Here is an 18,605-nt window from a genome sequence, read left to right as displayed (position 1 = left end):
TGTGAATAGCAATCATACTCATTCGCTTACAGTCCGACTTTTGAACTTTATACCTTTTTTTTTTATTATTATTTATTCGGGACACACACCTAAGGTTTAAGGAGTTCTGCGCGGGACTGTTTTTTTTCTGTCCCGCTCCCACAAGGTTCTATTCAGCAACCGCTTAAAATACACTCGGTGTTCACCCGCTTTATTTCCCGACCTGACGGTTCCGCAAAATTTAGATCTCGTTTCCATAATCTCACATTCAAATGTCTCTAACGGCAAGAATGAGATTAAGTAGCCTATAATAAATGCTATATAAAAATTGTGTTCGTGTCAATATAAATATTAGGCTATTTTAACATTGTACTGTCAGCAGAGAAAAAAAATGCCACAGAAAAAAATTATGAAATATAAATAGCCTAACATAAATTAAATAGGACAAAGCCATATCACTCAAATTTCTAAGCAACATAAACGAAAATCATATTGCCCTACTGACAAATGAAGTAGGCTATTTTCTGCCGAACTATTTCAAACATCCTTGCAAAAAAAGAATGTTGTTGACTGACAATGGTTTCAGTACCAAACAGCTCCTCAGAGCTAGGTGTACAGGTGGTCAGAATTAAGTGTGGATACGCTGTCAAAAGATGTCGGGAGTGGGCTATTGTCAGTCAGACCGCCCGCTCCGTCCAAAGTAGCCTACACCAGAGTTCTGACCGCTACCGTCTTTTGACGCGCGAATGGACACAAAGTTGTCAAGCGTATAACTAGACGCGGCAGGCGCGAATTTGACGCGCTATTCGCGTCCGGTGTGAACGCACAGTTATACTTTAAAATGTAATCCCGACTTCGGCTTTTCTCAAGTAGTGGAAGAGTTTTGTGCAGCATTTAGGACTTCCAAAATAATCCGGCGACGCCAGAAAATATTGCTGGCGGGCCAGTTTTGGCCCGCGGGCCGCCAGTTGTCGTTCCCTGTCGTAGAGGATCAGACACTGATCAGGACTGTCTGAGAGGTGAACATTCGCAACTGCACTTGACTGCGGAATCTGACACAGGCACCTCACCGCCACGAGAGTTTTCTAACCGGCATGCATTTCGCTGTGATCAGCGGTGATGCGTTCTGTGCAGATTTTGCTCATCTCAAACGAGCCTTGTGTTTTTGAATGAGATGATTCAATGACTATACACAACATAATACACAACAATACTCACTTGTCGCCACCATATGGTGTAACGATGTAATCTGCAGATGGAGAACTAAAAATCCCCACCACAAATGAATTTGGAAACACATACAGTAGACAAACCGGACGCTGCAGTTCCATTTATCACATTTCTAGGACCCTAGATTTTTGTGACGGCACCCATCAGAGGAGACCTAAAACCTGAAACAAGTGCAAATACTATAGATGCACGGAAATTAACCTTATTAACGTAAAAGTGAGCACAGCCATTTCAAATATTTTTAAGTCTTCCGATGTCTGCCGCTTTCATGAGCTGTGCAAAAAATTGTTCATTGTGCTGCATGATGCTGCAAACTGGTAGGCCTATTTGTTGATTTAATATCATAATCATAAACATCCACTGTATCGCAGGTTCATGCCCACCATAGCATATAATCTTACTATTTCTGCCACAGAAAGATATGGTAATATATATTGTAAGAGTTGTATGTCTATGAATTGAATTGAATTGAATTGAACAACTTTATTAATCCCGGTAGGGAAACTGGTTTGCCACCAACCATACAGCCATCACAATACACAACTAACAAACAATAAATAATTCTGCATTAGAAGACTAATAAAACCTGATTAAGAGACACAATTTAAAAAAATTCAATATCACAGTTCAAAAGTATAAAAATACAAACACTATAAAAAAAACAAGGATAATATTTAGTAATTAACAATGTTCGTTGAAGTATCTGATCGCTGCGGGAACAAAAGACCTTCTCATGCGCTCACTAGAGCACCGAGGCATAACCAATCGCTTACTGAAAGAGCTTCTGAGTCCCTTAAACAAATTGTGTAGTGGATGGCCTTCAAAAAGCAGGACAATTTTTAATTTTGAACTTATCCTCTTCTCCACAATAACCTCCAATACATCTGGGTTAAGACCAATAACTGAACCAGCTCTCTTTATCAGCTTATTTATTCTATTTTTGTCCTCAGCAGATATACTGCCCCCCCAGCAAAGTACAGCATAAAAAAGAACACTAGCTAAAATCCCCTACCTATCCCCTACCTATGCTACCTATATGTAGTTCTGAATTCAGACTGACAGTCTGTTTGGATCATGTAAACACAGACAAGTGGAGTGATACAAACAGTGAAAGTGAATTTTTATTTAGAGCATCTTGAAACATGAATAGGAACCTATAGCACAAATGTTACATACAGTATTATGTAGTTTAATCTAAGTCATGTGTTATTCATTAGCATCATTGTTCATCTTATGAAAGAAAAGTGAAAGAAAAAAATATATTTCTGAAAAAAAATGTTGGTTTTATTACACAGGCATAAAAAAAGATTTGATTATTTCAAAAACAGTTTGGAGACAAAGATGAAGAGACCGTGAGAACAATGAGAAAGAAAGAGAGAGATTAGGCTACATAAAATAATGAACAATGAGAAGACAATAAACTAGACAGGGTTAACAGAACATTCTCTCCGCTTATCAGTACAAGGTTTTATCCTCATTCACTTTTCAATTAAAGATATGGCTGCATACTCATCTCCCGAGAATGACACTTCAGCCTCGCGCGCTGCCATCTGATCGCAATTTCAGTATGTCATTTTCATGCAAATGGCTTTTTTTATATCCCCAAATGAAACCTAAGAGGTGCTTACAGGCTGTGTTCATGTTCTGTATCACCTTTCACTTTTGTATAATCGAATGGAAATAAATAAATACATTTGTTAAAAAAAAGTAAATGTGGAAGGAATGCATGTTTGCTTATCAACCAAAGAGATGCAAACATTCAACACAGAGGAAAAATTCACTACAAGATCAAGACTTGCAGGCCCTATCTTTCCTGTTTGGCACAGTGGTGTTTGGCACACCAGCCCAATAAGAGTAATTTATGGAAGAAGTATAATCCAATTATGAAGCCAATAGATCTGGGTGATGGTTTTATAGTTAGGAAAGAACTGCATTCTTATTTAAATATGTTTACTGGCATTACTGCATACGGTAAATGAAGAGATCAACACTGAATACAAACAGTCAGAACCAGGCTACAATGTTATATTTTGCTTGTACTGACACAATCTTTTTATTAGATTACAACTCCCCTTGCAATCAGATGTTTGCAAGATTTTTTAAATAGTTTTCCTCTTTGAAGACGAAATGTGAAGGCATTTCTGATTCAAAGTGTTTGTAACCAAGGAGATAGGTGCTATAAATCATGAATTTGTATGCCAATGAAATTACATTCGGTTTTGAACCATTTGCTGAAACCTTATATTTCTATGCAAGGCCATTTGAGCACTACTTTAATTAAACCATTATTAAATACAAAGATATTATCATGGCCTCCAGTGAATGAGAAGCTAACAAATAAAGCTGAGCTCTTTATCTCTTCTCCATCTTTGTCTCTCACTTTTTCTATAGACTCATCACCGAAATGGAATGCGCTCCTAGTGTCACCATCACCACATCCTGCCAATTATCCAAGTATATTTCCCTTGGTCTTTATGGCTCCTTATTTTTTTTATTTTTTTTTATCCTCCAAAATGGATGTTGGATTATTACAGAGAATGACATTATATTTAATTATATTTCTTATAACATAATATTTATTGTTCCACTTATTTGATTTTTCGGTTATTGTTGATATGTTGTCAATATTTATGACTATCACCGTTGCAAATGTATGGACGCCTTTTTCCCCCACATATATATATTTTTTAAAACATAAAGGTCATAATTATGACATAAAAAGTCAAAATTGAGATTTCAATAAACTACTTACTATTACTTTTATGCCATAATTGACTTTAAAATGATGATTTACAGAAAAAAGGCTTCCAAGGTAAAGCTGTATTTCTACGGAGCCCCAAAGGGGACACGGTGGTGGAAAAAAAACTATGACATGAGAGGACTTTAGGATTAATATAACCATAATATTTTTTTTCAGTTAGGCAGACTGTTTCACACATTGCAGTGGACAATTTGATTTTACTTAGTGGAAGCTTTAAGGTAATATGGAATTTTAATGAATGTAAATTATAAAATATTTATGCATTTCACAGTTATTTCACGTATTCATATTTTTTTAATTGGTGAATATCCATTTTATATAGGAATACTGTACATCTATTACCCCTTACTTACTTTTTAGCGTACTGTTTTGTGATTCTTTGAGTGATTCTTGGAACACTGACCATTTTTAACATCTCTGCAGTATTTATCTCCTCGATCAGATTACAGATCACTGTAGGGTATTATGTGAATGTTCCTTCAAGACAATATAGGCAGCCAATAAAACTCAATAAGCACAGCAGTGAGTACAATTATTAACCCAGCAGTAGACCAACATTCAGCTGCCTCATTACAGCTATCAACTAGAGTCCCACTAAGATTTAATACCACCAAATATTCCCACATTTTCTTCAGGCATCAAACTACTTCAAGCTTCTCATTAAAATACCACAAAAAAAGAGCTGAAAGTCTCCACACTTCAGATCAATACATTTGTGTGGGACTTAAGCAGGGGTAGATATGTATCAGATGGCTGTTTGCATGGGGGTATCAGCCAGGTTTGCTCATCGATTCTGGATGACAAGGGCCAAGAAATAGCTCTCGTAGATGAGTATGAATTCATCACAGCTGCAAAGGACAGATGTCATGTTTGGCTGTCACCGTAAGATGAGATCAGTCCAGACAAACATGGAGGTCTGCCATGGAATGCAGTTAGGTTAGCTAACGTCATATTGTTTGGACGCTAGAATATTTCCAACTGGGCATGTCCTAAAAGACAGATTTTTTGGAGGGAACTGGTTTGATAGGAAATCACAGGGAGAGACTGCAAACCACCATTTCTCTCACCTTTCCTTCTTCCCCTCATCCACATCTGGCTCTTCTACCTCTCTCTCTCTTCTCTCTCTCACGCATAGCACATCAAGCTACCAAGTTACAATCACAACTTGGGCAGCTCAGGAGGGAGGTAGCCAGCGGCCTGGAGAACATCGACAAAACTATGCTTCCTGGCAAGCTGAAGCTCTGGTGCATGCAGTATGGACTACTTCCACGTCTCCTGTGGCCGCTAACCCTCTATGAAGTCCCGCTCTCAAAGGTTGAGAAGCTGGAGAGACTGGTCAGCTCATACATAAGGAAGTGGCTTGGTCTTCCCAGGTGCCTTAGCAGAATTGGGCTCTACGGCAAAGGGATGTTACACCTACCCATCTCCAGTCTGATAGAGGAGTACAAGTGCGCCAAAGTCAGACTGGAGATGATGCTGCTGGATTCGAGTGATCCATTCGTGGCCCAAGCTGCCCCCATCTTGGCCACCGGGAGGAAGTGGACCCCATTGGCTGCTACTGAGCAGGCAAAGGCAGCACTCAGACACAAGGACATCGTGGGCCGAGTGCAGGAGGGGAGGAGTGGTCTTGGCCTTGGGGCCAGTACACCTGTGTGGAGCAAGGCCTCTACATCTCAGAGACGCAAGCTGGTGGTCCAGGAGGTACGTCGGGAGGAGGAAGCAGGAAGATGTGCCCAAGCTGTGGCGCAGGCAAAGCAAGGACAGTGGATGGCATGGAAAGGAGTGGAGAAGAGGAAGATCTCCTGGAAGGAGTTGTGGGAGATGGAGGCATTCAGGGCAAGTTTTACCATCAGGGCTGCCTACGATGTTCTGCCTTCCCCCGCAAACCTTAGCCAGTGGTATGCCGAGGACCCAACGTGCCCTCTATGCCCAGGTGCAGCAACACTAAAGCACATCTTAGTGGGATGCAAGACCAGCCTCACCCAAGGCCGTTATACCTGGCGGCACAACCAGGTGTTAAAGAGTCTTGCAGCAGTGCTAGAAAGTCGACGGACAAGTGTGAATGCCCTTCCTTTCCCGTCATCCCGGTGGCAGCTGACACCATTTGTTCGGGAAGGCGAGGGTCAAGCCAGCCTCACCACCACAAGACCAAACACTGGCCAGCTGGGCAAAGCACGGGACTGGAAGCTGCTGGCAGACTTGGACAAGAAACTCGTCTTCCCAGCTGAGATCACAGCTACAAACCAGCGACCAGACCTTGTTCTGTGGTCAGCCTCACTCAAGACTGTTTACATCATCGAGCTCACCGTGCCCTGGGAAGGTGCAGTGGAGGAGGCTTACGAACGGAAAAGGCTGAGGTACGCTGAACTTGCAGCCGATGCCCAACAACAAGGCTGGAAAGCGAACATACGTCCAGTGGAAGTAGGTTGCAGAGGGTTCGTAGCCACCTCAGCATCCAGGCTACTCAGGGAGATGGGAGTGCGAGGGAAGGCCCATCGGCAGGCAGTCAAAGAGCTCTCCAGGGCTGCTGAAAAGGGGAGCCAGTGGCTGTGGATGAAGAGAAAGGACTCCGCCTGGGCCTTCAAGTGAGTAGATGGCACCTAGGGAGTGAACCTGGGACGCTGGGAGTCACTGCTGAACCCTCTGGAGGTGTCGTGGGTATATCAGCGAAACACCAAAGAAGGAGGGCGCCCACTTGATAACCCAAAGGGTGCCCTCACTCATTTGACCATCCCACGGAGTTCCATCGGAGCCCCAAGTATGTATTGAGGGATATCAACATCTAGTCCTATACAACAGACCTGATCATCTGGTGAACCAGTGACTGCTGTGAAAGGGCAGCTGACAACAAGGGAAAGACCTTGCGACGGCATGGAAAGACAGCTGGCAGGAGGGAACAGACCCCAACGGGGCCGCCATGGGCTAGCTACCCGTGGTGGCGGGATCCAGCACTTGATGTGTATGGTTCCCACCCACACATAGCTACGAAAAGTTCTAAGGAAAAAATACCCCCTGAGCCAGCGAGAGCGGGGGCGGAAGATGGCTCGTCGGCAGATAACCCGGTAACGAACACAGGAACGGAAAAGACTACGAAATTGATGATCAGCTTACCTGAGGCTTCGACAGCTACAGCAGGACATAAGCTCCAGCACTGCGTTTGTGGTTGGACAAAGGTAACTTCCACCCAAGGCCTGAAAATACACCAGGGCAAGAAAGGGTGCCTAAGGAAGGGTCAACAGGGAAGTCGCATCGACTGCTACTTTTTGAGAAGCAGGCCGAGTCAGTCAACAGAAGTTCAGCAGCAGGACACACACCACAGTCTGCAGGACATCAACACCCCTGTCCTAGAGGAGGAAGAAAAAGGCACAGGAGAGCAACCTCAACCCAACCCATCACGACCAACAGCAGAGAAGAAAATCCAGGGGCGAAGGCCATTAGTCAAGTGGCCAAAGGCCTGCGACAAGATGCTGTGGAAGGAGGTCAACACTGATCTCTGCAACATACTGGAGGGGATAAGAGGTACAACCATGAGGAAGTTGGAAAGAATGGGCGACCTTTTCTATTCCTATGGGGTGGAACGGTTTGGAGTGGTCGAAGGCAAACGAGCTACTCCGTTAATCCCCACCAAATCCAGAAGGCAGATAGAAATAGACCGCCTAGTCAAAGAGAGGAGGCAGCTGAAGAAGCAATGGAGAAAGGCCACAGAGGAGGAGAAGGAAGGTATAAACCTACTGCAAGAAGAGATTCAGAGCAGGCTTGCAACACTGAGGAGAGCTGAAAACCTTCTAATGAAGCGCAGAAGGAAGGCGCAAACAAGATCGCGCTTCTACAAAGATCCCTTCAAATTTGTGAAGAGCCTCTTTACAAAGGAGAAGAGCGGACGTCTCTCAGTTTCAAAGGCTGACCTGGAAGAACATCTGAAAAATTCCTGTACAGATGACCGACACCAGGAAGAAATTACGCTCCCTCCTGACATGCCACCAGTTAATCCACCAGAGCACGAACTGGATATCAGCCTACCCAGGTGGAGTGAGGTAGAACAAACCGTGCGCAGAGCAAGGGCCGCATCATCTCCAGGTCCCAACGGAGTTCCATACAGGCTCTACAAAAACGCACCAGATGTCCTGCGACTCCTCTGGAAACTGATGAGAGTTGTGTGGCAAAAGAAGGAGATACCAACGTCCTGGCGGAGAGCTGGAGGGATCCTAATCCCCAAGGAAAAGGACTCATCAGAGATCAGCCAGTTCCGCCAGATCAGCCTTCTAAACGTCGAGGGAAAAATCTTCTTCAGCGTGGTCGCTCACAGGTTGGCAGGATACCTGCAAAGGAACAATCTGATTGACACGTCAATCCAGAAAGCAGGCATCTCAGGCTTCTCCGGTTGTGTAGAACACGCTAGTGTCATCTGGCATCAGATCCAGGTCGCCAAAAAGGAGGGAACTGATCTTCATGTGGTGTTCCTGGATCTTGCGAACGCCTTTGGCTCAGTCCCTCACAACCTCTTGTGGACAGCCTTTGACTACTTCAGGGTCCCAGCAGCTCTCACAACCCTTGTCAAGGCCTACTTCGAGGATGTCCAACTCTGCTTGACAACAGCAGAGTACACAACAGCATGGCAACACCTGGAGGTGGGAATCATGGCTGGCTGCACCATCTCACCGCTGGCCTTCACCCTGGCCATGGAGGTCATCATCCGGGCCTCTCGATGGACAGTTGGTGGACAGCGTATAAGACCAGGGCTGAGGCTGCCACCGCTCAGAGCCTACATGGATGACCTCACAACTCTCACCACGACTAAGGTTTGCACCGTGCGGCTACTAAGAAAGCTCCAGGAAAACATTGAGCGGGCTCGCATGAAGATCAAGCCGAGCAAGTCTAGAAGCATCTCCATTATCAAGGGGAAGCTGTCAGACCACCGATTTCACATTGGCGAGGAACCCATTCCAACGGTTTCCGAGAAGCCAGTGAAGAGCCTAGGTCGTTGGTATGATGCCTCCCTCAAAGACAAAGAGCAAGTAGAGCAGCTCAGGAGGGAGGTAGCCAGCGGCCTGGAGAACATCGACAAAACTATGCTTCCTGGCAAGCTGAAGCTCTGGTGCATGCAGTATGGACTACTTCCACGTCTCCTGTGGCCGCTAACCCTCTATGAAGTCCCGCTCTCAAAGGTTGAGAAGCTGGAGAGACTGGTCAGCTCATACATAAGGAAGTGGCTTGGTCTTCCCAGGTGCCTTAGCAGAATTGGGCTCTACGGCAAAGGGATGTTACACCTACCCATCTCCAGTCTGATAGAGGAGTACAAGTGCGCCAAAGTCAGACTGGAGATGATGCTGCTGGATTCGAGTGATCCATTCGTGGCCCAAGCTGCCCCCATCTTGGCCACCGGGAGGAAGTGGACCCCATTGGCTGCTACTGAGCAGGCAAAGGCAGCACTCAGACACAAGGACATCGTGGGCCGAGTGCAGGAGGGGAGGAGTGGTCTTGGCCTTGGGGCCAGTACACCTGTGTGGAGCAAGGCCTCTACATCTCAGAGACGCAAGCTGGTGGTCCAGGAGGTACGTCGGGAGGAGGAAGCAGGAAGATGTGCCCAAGCTGTGGCGCAGGCAAAGCAAGGACAGTGGATGGCATGGAAAGGAGTGGAGAAGAGGAAGATCTCCTGGAAGGAGTTGTGGGAGATGGAGGCATTCAGGGCAAGTTTTACCATCAGGGCTGCCTACGATGTTCTGCCTTCCCCCGCAAACCTTAGCCAGTGGTATGCCGAGGACCCAACGTGCCCTCTATGCCCAGGTGCAGCAACACTAAAGCACATCTTAGTGGGATGCAAGACCAGCCTCACCCAAGGCCGTTATACCTGGCGGCACAACCAGGTGTTAAAGAGTCTTGCAGCAGTGCTAGAAAGTCGACGGACAAGTGTGAATGCCCTTCCTTTCCCGTCATCCCGGTGGCAGCTGACACCATTTGTTCGGGAAGGCGAGGGTCAAGCCAGCCTCACCACCACAAGACCAAACACTGGCCAGCTGGGCAAAGCACGGGACTGGAAGCTGCTGGCAGACTTGGACAAGAAACTCGTCTTCCCAGCTGAGATCACAGCTACAAACCAGCGACCAGACCTTGTTCTGTGGTCAGCCTCACTCAAGACTGTTTACATCATCGAGCTCACCGTGCCCTGGGAAGGTGCAGTGGAGGAGGCTTACGAACGGAAAAGGCTGAGGTACGCTGAACTTGCAGCCGATGCCCAACAACAAGGCTGGAAAGCGAACATACGTCCAGTGGAAGTAGGTTGCAGAGGGTTCGTAGCCACCTCAGCATCCAGGCTACTCAGGGAGATGGGAGTGCGAGGGAAGGCCCATCGGCAGGCAGTCAAAGAGCTCTCCAGGGCTGCTGAAAAGGGGAGCCAGTGGCTGTGGATGAAGAGAAAGGACTCCGCCTGGGCCTTCAAGTGAGTAGATGGCACCTAGGGAGTGAACCTGGGACGCTGGGAGTCACTGCTGAACCCTCTGGAGGTGTCGTGGGTATATCAGCGAAACACCAAAGAAGGAGGGCGCCCACTTGATAACCCAAAGGGTGCCCTCACTCATTTGACCATCCCACGGAGTTCCATCGGAGCCCCAAGTATGTATTGAGGGATATCAACATCTAGTCCTATACAACAGACAGCTCAGACACCTCAAGTTAGATATAAAGACATTCCCAGCCCCTCTGACCTACAAGGCACAGAACTGCTGAAAAATAAATAATGCTACCACCATCTTGTAACATTTGCATTCTGTGCAGTAGAGAGCCGAAGGTAATGAATAATTCCCAATTGCACAGCTGATGTCACATCTACATGCATACAAAAAGGAAAGGGGATCTTTACTCTACATTAAGTGTCAGCTTAAATAGCACTAAACACAATAAAATGACGGCAGCACACACTTCCCATCACCACGATGCTTCGTTTTCTCGTTTTTAGATTGAAGTGCACATGGCAGGGTTCTAAATCATTTAAATTATGATAGATCATAATTAGAGTTCTCAGTAGGAGCTCAAATGGCGTTGATTGCTCATTGAGAGAGGCTCAACTCGGCTGATTTCAATTGTTTCTATTCAGAAAGGGATTTGTGTGTAGATGCTTTTCTTTATGTCTGACTCAAATGACAGATGAATGAATCTGGCATTGTGGCAAATTGGCTGGAGATGAAGACACAAGACAATCAGAAAAAGTTTGCAACATGATTTAAAGACAGAGACAAACACACTAAAAGAGTTGAAAAGAGCTTGATGAGGACCCACTCAAAAGAACAAAGTTTATCTCACAAAGTCTAACTCTCTTTTATTTCCTACAGTACGCGGACCACACACTTTATCAATCACGCAACACCAGTTTCTAATACAAAGCTCTCTTAATGTTCTGATGGCTGAATTTTCATTTTATCTGCAAAAATGTTTTGAGTGACTGACTGATTGATTTTTTTTGTACTCCATACAAATAATATTAGTAAAAATAAAAAATAAACTTTACTGAGAATATCTGTAAAAAATGTCTCTTTACGTTTCATCTTTGTGAATTTTTCATTAGCTAGTGCAATTTAAAATGTTCTCAAATCACTTTCACATGACTGCCCCCCCCTCCCCATCCCCCTCCCCTACAGATTAGAGGACTTGACAGGATCTGTTTCATAAAACTTCAGAGGCCCTGGAAATGTTAGGCATTAAACTTTGATGTGAGAGATTAGAGGAAGGCGAATGGGAAGTGGGAGGTAGGCTGAGTGGTCTCTGATGTGAGATGCAGGCTCATTGCACATTTATATTCCTTTGTTGTGATCTCTGTCAAATAAAATGCCAGATATAGTTCTTCTTTGGAGACAAGGTAACAGTTTAGAGTAGTTTTAAGCTTGTGTTCAAATTGTTTTGAGTCCCTGGGAAGTGGTTGTCTGGTCCCGCGCTGCATATTACACTGTTGAATCCAAAAGGGCTTTTTACACTAAATTGATATTCTTCTGAATGCTTATTGTGTTTTTAAAGCCGAGCTGAGCCACCATATTTTTAGTTGTTACCCAAAGCAATCATCATCCTAAGAAACATGAAATATTCTTTATTTTTGGAGCCTCTTATTTTTTAAAGCTGCCATCATGTTTTTTGAGGCGTGGGAGCTCATTTGAGCATTACAAGTTCAGGTCTCCAAACTCCACTTGTATAAAATTAGCCTTCAATTCATCTACTGTGATGTACTTCCAGTCAGCCTTCGGCTACCGAAAATGGGGCCTTATAATGAGTTCTAGCTGGAAAGTGCAAGCTGGACTTCCCTGCAGCTGGAGGGACAATCCAAACAGGGTCCTAAGCAGGGAATATTACCATGAAAGCCTTTTAATTACACCTACTTAGAATGAGGTTTAGATTGGAGAATTCCCTTTACGAACAGTACGGGTGGAATAACAGAGTGGGCATAGAGGAAGCTGATAATGGATTGGCTGTGATATGGAAAATGAGGGCATGTGAGCATGCTGAATGCAGAGCAGGATTCAGAGAGGAATCACAGGGACCAGGATAACACCTCTGCACTCGACCTATTCTTTTTTTGTCTGTCACAGCAGGACTCCCTCTACTTCGATGCCTGAGGCTTATGTCAGTGCATGGATGCAGAGTGATATCAATATCTTTTTTATGAGCTTTGAGCTCAGTGATTTTGCCTTCACATCCAGAAGGTTTGAAAATGTAGCAGATGCATCAACGTGACTTCTGAAAATCCTTTGGTTTCTCAGATCTCCCAGGAGCTTTCATTAAAAGATAATTGTATAATCCACTTTTGTTGCATCTGTTTTAAACAAAGAACAAACGTGAGTCATTCACACAAAACTGTTTGATGAAAAAAAGTAATCATCTTTGTGTAAAAACGTTGTCCATGCATTTTTAAAATGTATTGTTCTATGTAAGGTCATATGAATGCTGGAGCCACATGAATCAGGCCATAGAAATGGAAAGACCCTGGATGGATCGCCAGTCTGTCACAGGCATGAACACATTTACACTCACACCAACAGACAATTGAATGTCTCCAATTCACCTACGCATGTATTTGGATTGGGGTGGAACCCGGGGCATCCAGAGGAAATTCCATAAAGGCCTCCTGACTCAGGCAGGTCTTGAACCGGGACCTTCTTACCTTGCATATTCACAGTTGTTTTAAATACTTGGTTCTTATTTCTGTCATATTATGTAGTTGAAATGGGATTTTTAGTATTTGCATTTGCACAGCGAAAGTAATGAATGCACAAACAATATGCATTTTGGAAATACAGCGGGACTTTGTTTGCAGAGCTTGATTATCATAATATTAGACTTGATCTCTTTTTGACTTTACATTTTATGCCTCATGATTTTTTTCCTACAATATCATTAAAACCACTTGGATGTCCTTGGGCAGGCTGACAGATGCAATTCTTTCATGATGCCATTGGTTCACAGTATGTAAATACAAAACCTCATCATTCATTTTACAATGTGCTGCACTCACAGATGCCACATTCAGTTTCTTTTTTTTTTATATTATGTGATTTTAATTGGTTCCAAAGAGAGCACAGAGCGGCATGCATGTCGTTGGCAGAGAGAGAGAGAGAGAGAGAGAGAGAGAGAGAGAGAGAGAGAGAGAGAGAGAGAGATCTCTTTTCTGAATCTCTGCTTGTGCCAGTTTTATTGTTTTAACTTCTCAATCTGTCCACCTAAATTAATCTTTTTAATTGGATCAGTTCTTCTAGATCAGACCTAGCTTGCCCTCTATCATTGTATCAGTTATCAGTTCAGACATGAACATAGATGACCCTTATTGAAGATCACATAGTATATTTATGGTGCCTTGCATCTAAGTAAGTGGACAATCATGGAGGGAGCTTTTGGAAATTTTGCAAAGACTTAGACATTGACAAATGAGATTGTGTGTCCTTGGTGAATAATGTGAAATCTGCTCTAATACTGTCACAGCACTTTCTCCTTTTTATTAGGCTACTGTAATTATACCCCTTTTAACCTCTAAAATCAAGGACGGTAATTTAACGTCATGCTAGAAATGTACCTTTGAAATTAACTTGCACTGCTAACTCAGTGAGTTAAAATGTCATTCTGATTCATTTATGAGGTGAAAGCTCAAGTTATTGTATTATATTGTACAAACAAAGATGTGCGTGACAGAAACGTATTGAAATAAATAAATAACATAATGTTAGCATAGATGTTCAAAAGAGATTTTCAAAATGGTTTGATTCAGTTTTAGGTTGAAGGACATGATGCTAATGAATGACTAAAATTGCAGCTTCTATTATATCCGATTTTGTCCTTGAGCATAGAACTTAACTTCAGGTTACTCCAAAGGGGATTGTCTCTACGACGTAATTTAAGTTGCTTCGGATAAAAAGCACCTGCTAAATGTCAACGAACATCAGAATGCTCATTAATGGAAGTATGAGTAATATGTCTTCTGTACAAAATATTTTGTATCGCCGCTGAAGATAGTTCAGATGCATGTTCATGTCCCTTACGGAAGAACACCATCAAATATGATTCTGATATTATCCTGTTATTTCCCATTTCAAATAGGTATAGTTTTCCCATTACATAATAATTGCATCCATCTCATCCTTATGGCACACCAATCTTGGCACCATGACGAGTATATTGGTCAAGTATACCTCGTTCAGTCTGCAGAAAGATTTAATATTGCTTTCAAAAACACGCAAATTATGCATTATATTTAATGAATAATCCAGCAAACTCACTCTCAAAGGTCTGTGAACCATCCTCTGAAAACTGCAACTAACATCCCAAATGAAGCTAACACACAGGCAGGACACTGGTTACAGGACACATGAAGATCGATAAGGTTTATGACCAGAAGGAATTTGCATAGAGTTGTGACTCTCACTTAATTCTTGCTGAGAAGGACAAATAAACCCTTTTAATCCTATTCTATATATAACCACTTGTGTATAAACATGTATCCAATTTTCCCATCTCATGATTTTCCTTTTATGGGGTTTTGACCTATGTATTCATTCTCTATTTTAAACTCTTTTGGATTAATGTTTCAGACTTGCATACTATGGTTAAGCAAAATCACATGTGTAGCATGTTTGGTCTCTATGAACTCCAATCTTCGTTCCCCATTTGTTCATTTAAATTATATTTTGCTATTAGTATTATAAGAATCTTGAAGGTTCTTATCTTAAAGGTACACTGTGTAGTTTTTTAAGCATTTTATTAGCTAAAATCAATGTCTTTATTCATAAATACTGTATGTCCTCATTGGTGTAAAATTACCTCGCCAATGATATGACTTGTCCTCATAAGCGAAGAATTTATTATCTTTATTTACATTGGATGGGTAAGTCCAAGGCGGCTTCCATGTCGTTCCGCCATTTTGAAAAACTATAATAGCATAGAGGGTCAAAAAGCACTTGCCTACCTCAACACGTTTCCACAACGCATTTTCATTCAGAGCCAACAGCACATGACTGAAACCAGCTGAAACGGACAAGGAGATCAGTGAGAGGCGCTTGTCACTGCCCCCGGCAAATTTGAAAGGCTGCACTGCACGGTACTTCATAATGCAGGATCATACTTATGCCGAGCCACAGGAGAAGGTATCCTCGTTGCCAAAACAGCAAAAAAAAATAATTTAAAAGGAAACGTGACCGGCGAATAGAAAAAAAACTAGGGTAAATATCGTGATAGCTTTTTCCAGGTGGAAAGAGCTAATGAAGGAGAAAGACTTTGAGTGGTCTAAATTACAAGCTTTTTTTCATTGCTTGGTTGTGTAATTCATTATATAGGCAGCATAACATTAGAACATGTACAGTTAAACTCGATGAAGTGCTATTGGAAGACATGTTGTCATAGCTTCTTGGTACATAACGGCTGCTGTAGTTACAACACACATTTGAAAAAGCCAGGCGCTAGACTAGAGAGCACTATTCGTTTGAATGCAAAATACAATTTCACCGAGCTGAGCTAGGAGACATTTAACCCTTGTGTTATGTTGCGGGTCAATTTGACCCGTTTTGATTTTCTAGTTGTTGGAAATACTGGTTAACCTATGTTTTTTTTCTTGATATTTTGTGACTTTTTCTCATTTATCATCATGAACATGCATGCAAAGTTTCAACATGCTGGTGTTTTTTGACATATACAAACAAAATTACTGTTCCTTTCGTGATGTTCGCGGGTCAATTTGACCCGCATATTTTAACGCTCTAAGGCAACTGTACGGACCCAAAATAATAACATTTCTTGGTTATATTTTGTTATTTTATTTTTTTACTACCTTATGAAGCTAAAAAAAATTGTTTTCCACACTTATTTCAATGCAGAAAAATATTTTGTCAGCCACAGATGGTAAAAATTACCTATCATTTATTTTTTCAAGCTACCTGAAATAACATTAAACCTTTTTTTTTTTTCTTGATATTTTGTGACTTTTTCTCATTTACCATCATGAACATGCATGCAAAGTTTCAACATGCTGGTGTTTTTTGACATATACAAACAAAATAAATGTTCCTTTCGTGATGTTCGCGGGTCAATTTGACCCGCATATTTTAACGCTCTAAGGCAACTGTACGAACCCAAAATAATAACATTTCTTGGTTATATTTTGTTATTTTATTTTTTTCTACATTATGAAGCTAAAAAAATAGGTTTTCCACACTTATTTCAATACAGAAAAATATTTTGTCAGCCACAGATGGTAAAAAATACCTATCATTTATTTTTTCAAGCTACTGAAATAATATTAAACATTTTTTCTTGATATTTTGTGACTTTTTCTCATTTATCATCATGAACATGCATGCAAAGTTTCAACATACTGGTGTTGTTGGTTTTTTTTGACAAATACAAACAAAATTACTATTACGTTTGTGATGTCCATCATAGGCAGCTATTCAAAAGCAACTGTACAGACACAAAATAAAAACATTTATTTTATGTATGTCAGGGCATCAACTCCAGTTCTAAAGTGTAAGTGTATCTAAAAGTGATCTAACCCAAACCAAACACACTTGAAAAAGCTAAATCATGGTGTTCAGAATTAATTGCAAATTACAAATGATAGAAGACAGATAGAAGATTTTGATAGAAGACACAGATAGTAAAATAAGCTCTCATTTATATATTCAAGATATCTGAAATATCTTGAGACTTCGACATAGACAGCAGGAAAAATGAGCTCAGATTAATTGATTAATTGTTCAGTTATGATGTTCTAAGCAAAAAAAAAAAAGTTAAAAAAATGTATATGCAAATATATATAAATATAACGTATATTCAAATTTTAAATAGTTTTAAAAAATGGTTAAAAAACATTTTCATTAAATCATAACTTCAGATATATATTTTTTGGAATATTTGACAAATGCTGATATTAAAAGTTTACAGTTTGAACCTGAATCTTTGATGTTTTTCATAGTGTGATTTTTGAGGAATTGTATTGAATCCAATGCGGGTCAATTTGACCCGGACCATAAGGGGAGTGCACAGAGTTCCAACATAACACGGAACCCTAAGTGTGTGCCAGGCTGCGGCCTTGTCTTTCCATTCACCAAAGATCCTCTGACTCCCACTGGTTCTCTCTCATCAAGACAACATCAGCAAAGATCAACTGGAGCCTCAACAAATTGCTTCAGGACATTTTTATTCAAATGAGCAAGACATGCAAGCATCAATACTAGTCTCATTATTTGATACATTAAGCATCCCTACCCCTTTTAAAGAAGGGTATGTTAGAACTAAAACTGATGGTTTGCTCAAGGCTGTTGATCTGCTGAATTTCAAACAATGCTACAACTTCTTGTTTTCCTGTATTCTGCTTCAGCTCTCTTTCCATTGCTAAACTGTATGTATGTATGTGTGTGCATGTTAGAGTAGTTTAAGTGTTTAGTCTTGTTCATGTCACACGTAAAGAGTCCCTAATCATGCAGATTTTTACTACATGCTCTGAGTAACATTTCTTAAAATTAATAAATACAGTAATATCACTAATAATTCATCACTGGACGAACAGGTTAGTTGACTGGGGTATTCATTTTGCAACATCAAGTGAATTCTATTAACTGATCCAAATATTAATAATTAATAATAACAAGTTATGATTATTAATATTTCCCTTGCTACAATTCTTGGAACAAATTCGGCCTGATTCTGTCAATGGCTCCTAGAAAAGACGAGGTCATTTTATAATATAATTGTCTGGGTATTTGTGCTTCTTACTTTTTCTGTTCATAAATGCTTTTGTTCTCACAGTAAAATGAAAATATGAAGCAATATGAAAAGCAGTACACTATGCACTCGCACCAACACATTTCAAATGTATGATTATTTATCATGCATTTCTAACTTTCACCAAAACTCTAGGACTACATTACGATAATCTCATCTGTAAACATCACGTAGGCTGTCATCGGAGATGGATGTGGAGGGAATTATCAGCAAGGTCCAGAGATATCTTAGTGTGCAACACACAAGGTACAAGCACATCACTCAAAATGATATATCCCATCTAGTGATCACGCTGAATGTGTGAATAAGAAACCCCCAGGGGTTATTTTGCATATGCACAGAGATCTGACTGCTGCTCCCACAGATAACATTTGTCTTGTATTTATAGTGT

The sequence above is a fragment of the Leuciscus leuciscus genome, assembly GCF_965113295.1.
Source record: "Leuciscus leuciscus genome assembly, chromosome: 5".
NCBI lineage: Eukaryota > Metazoa > Chordata > Actinopteri > Cypriniformes > Leuciscidae > Leuciscus > Leuciscus leuciscus.
Note: the sequence above shows the minus strand (reverse complement) of the source record.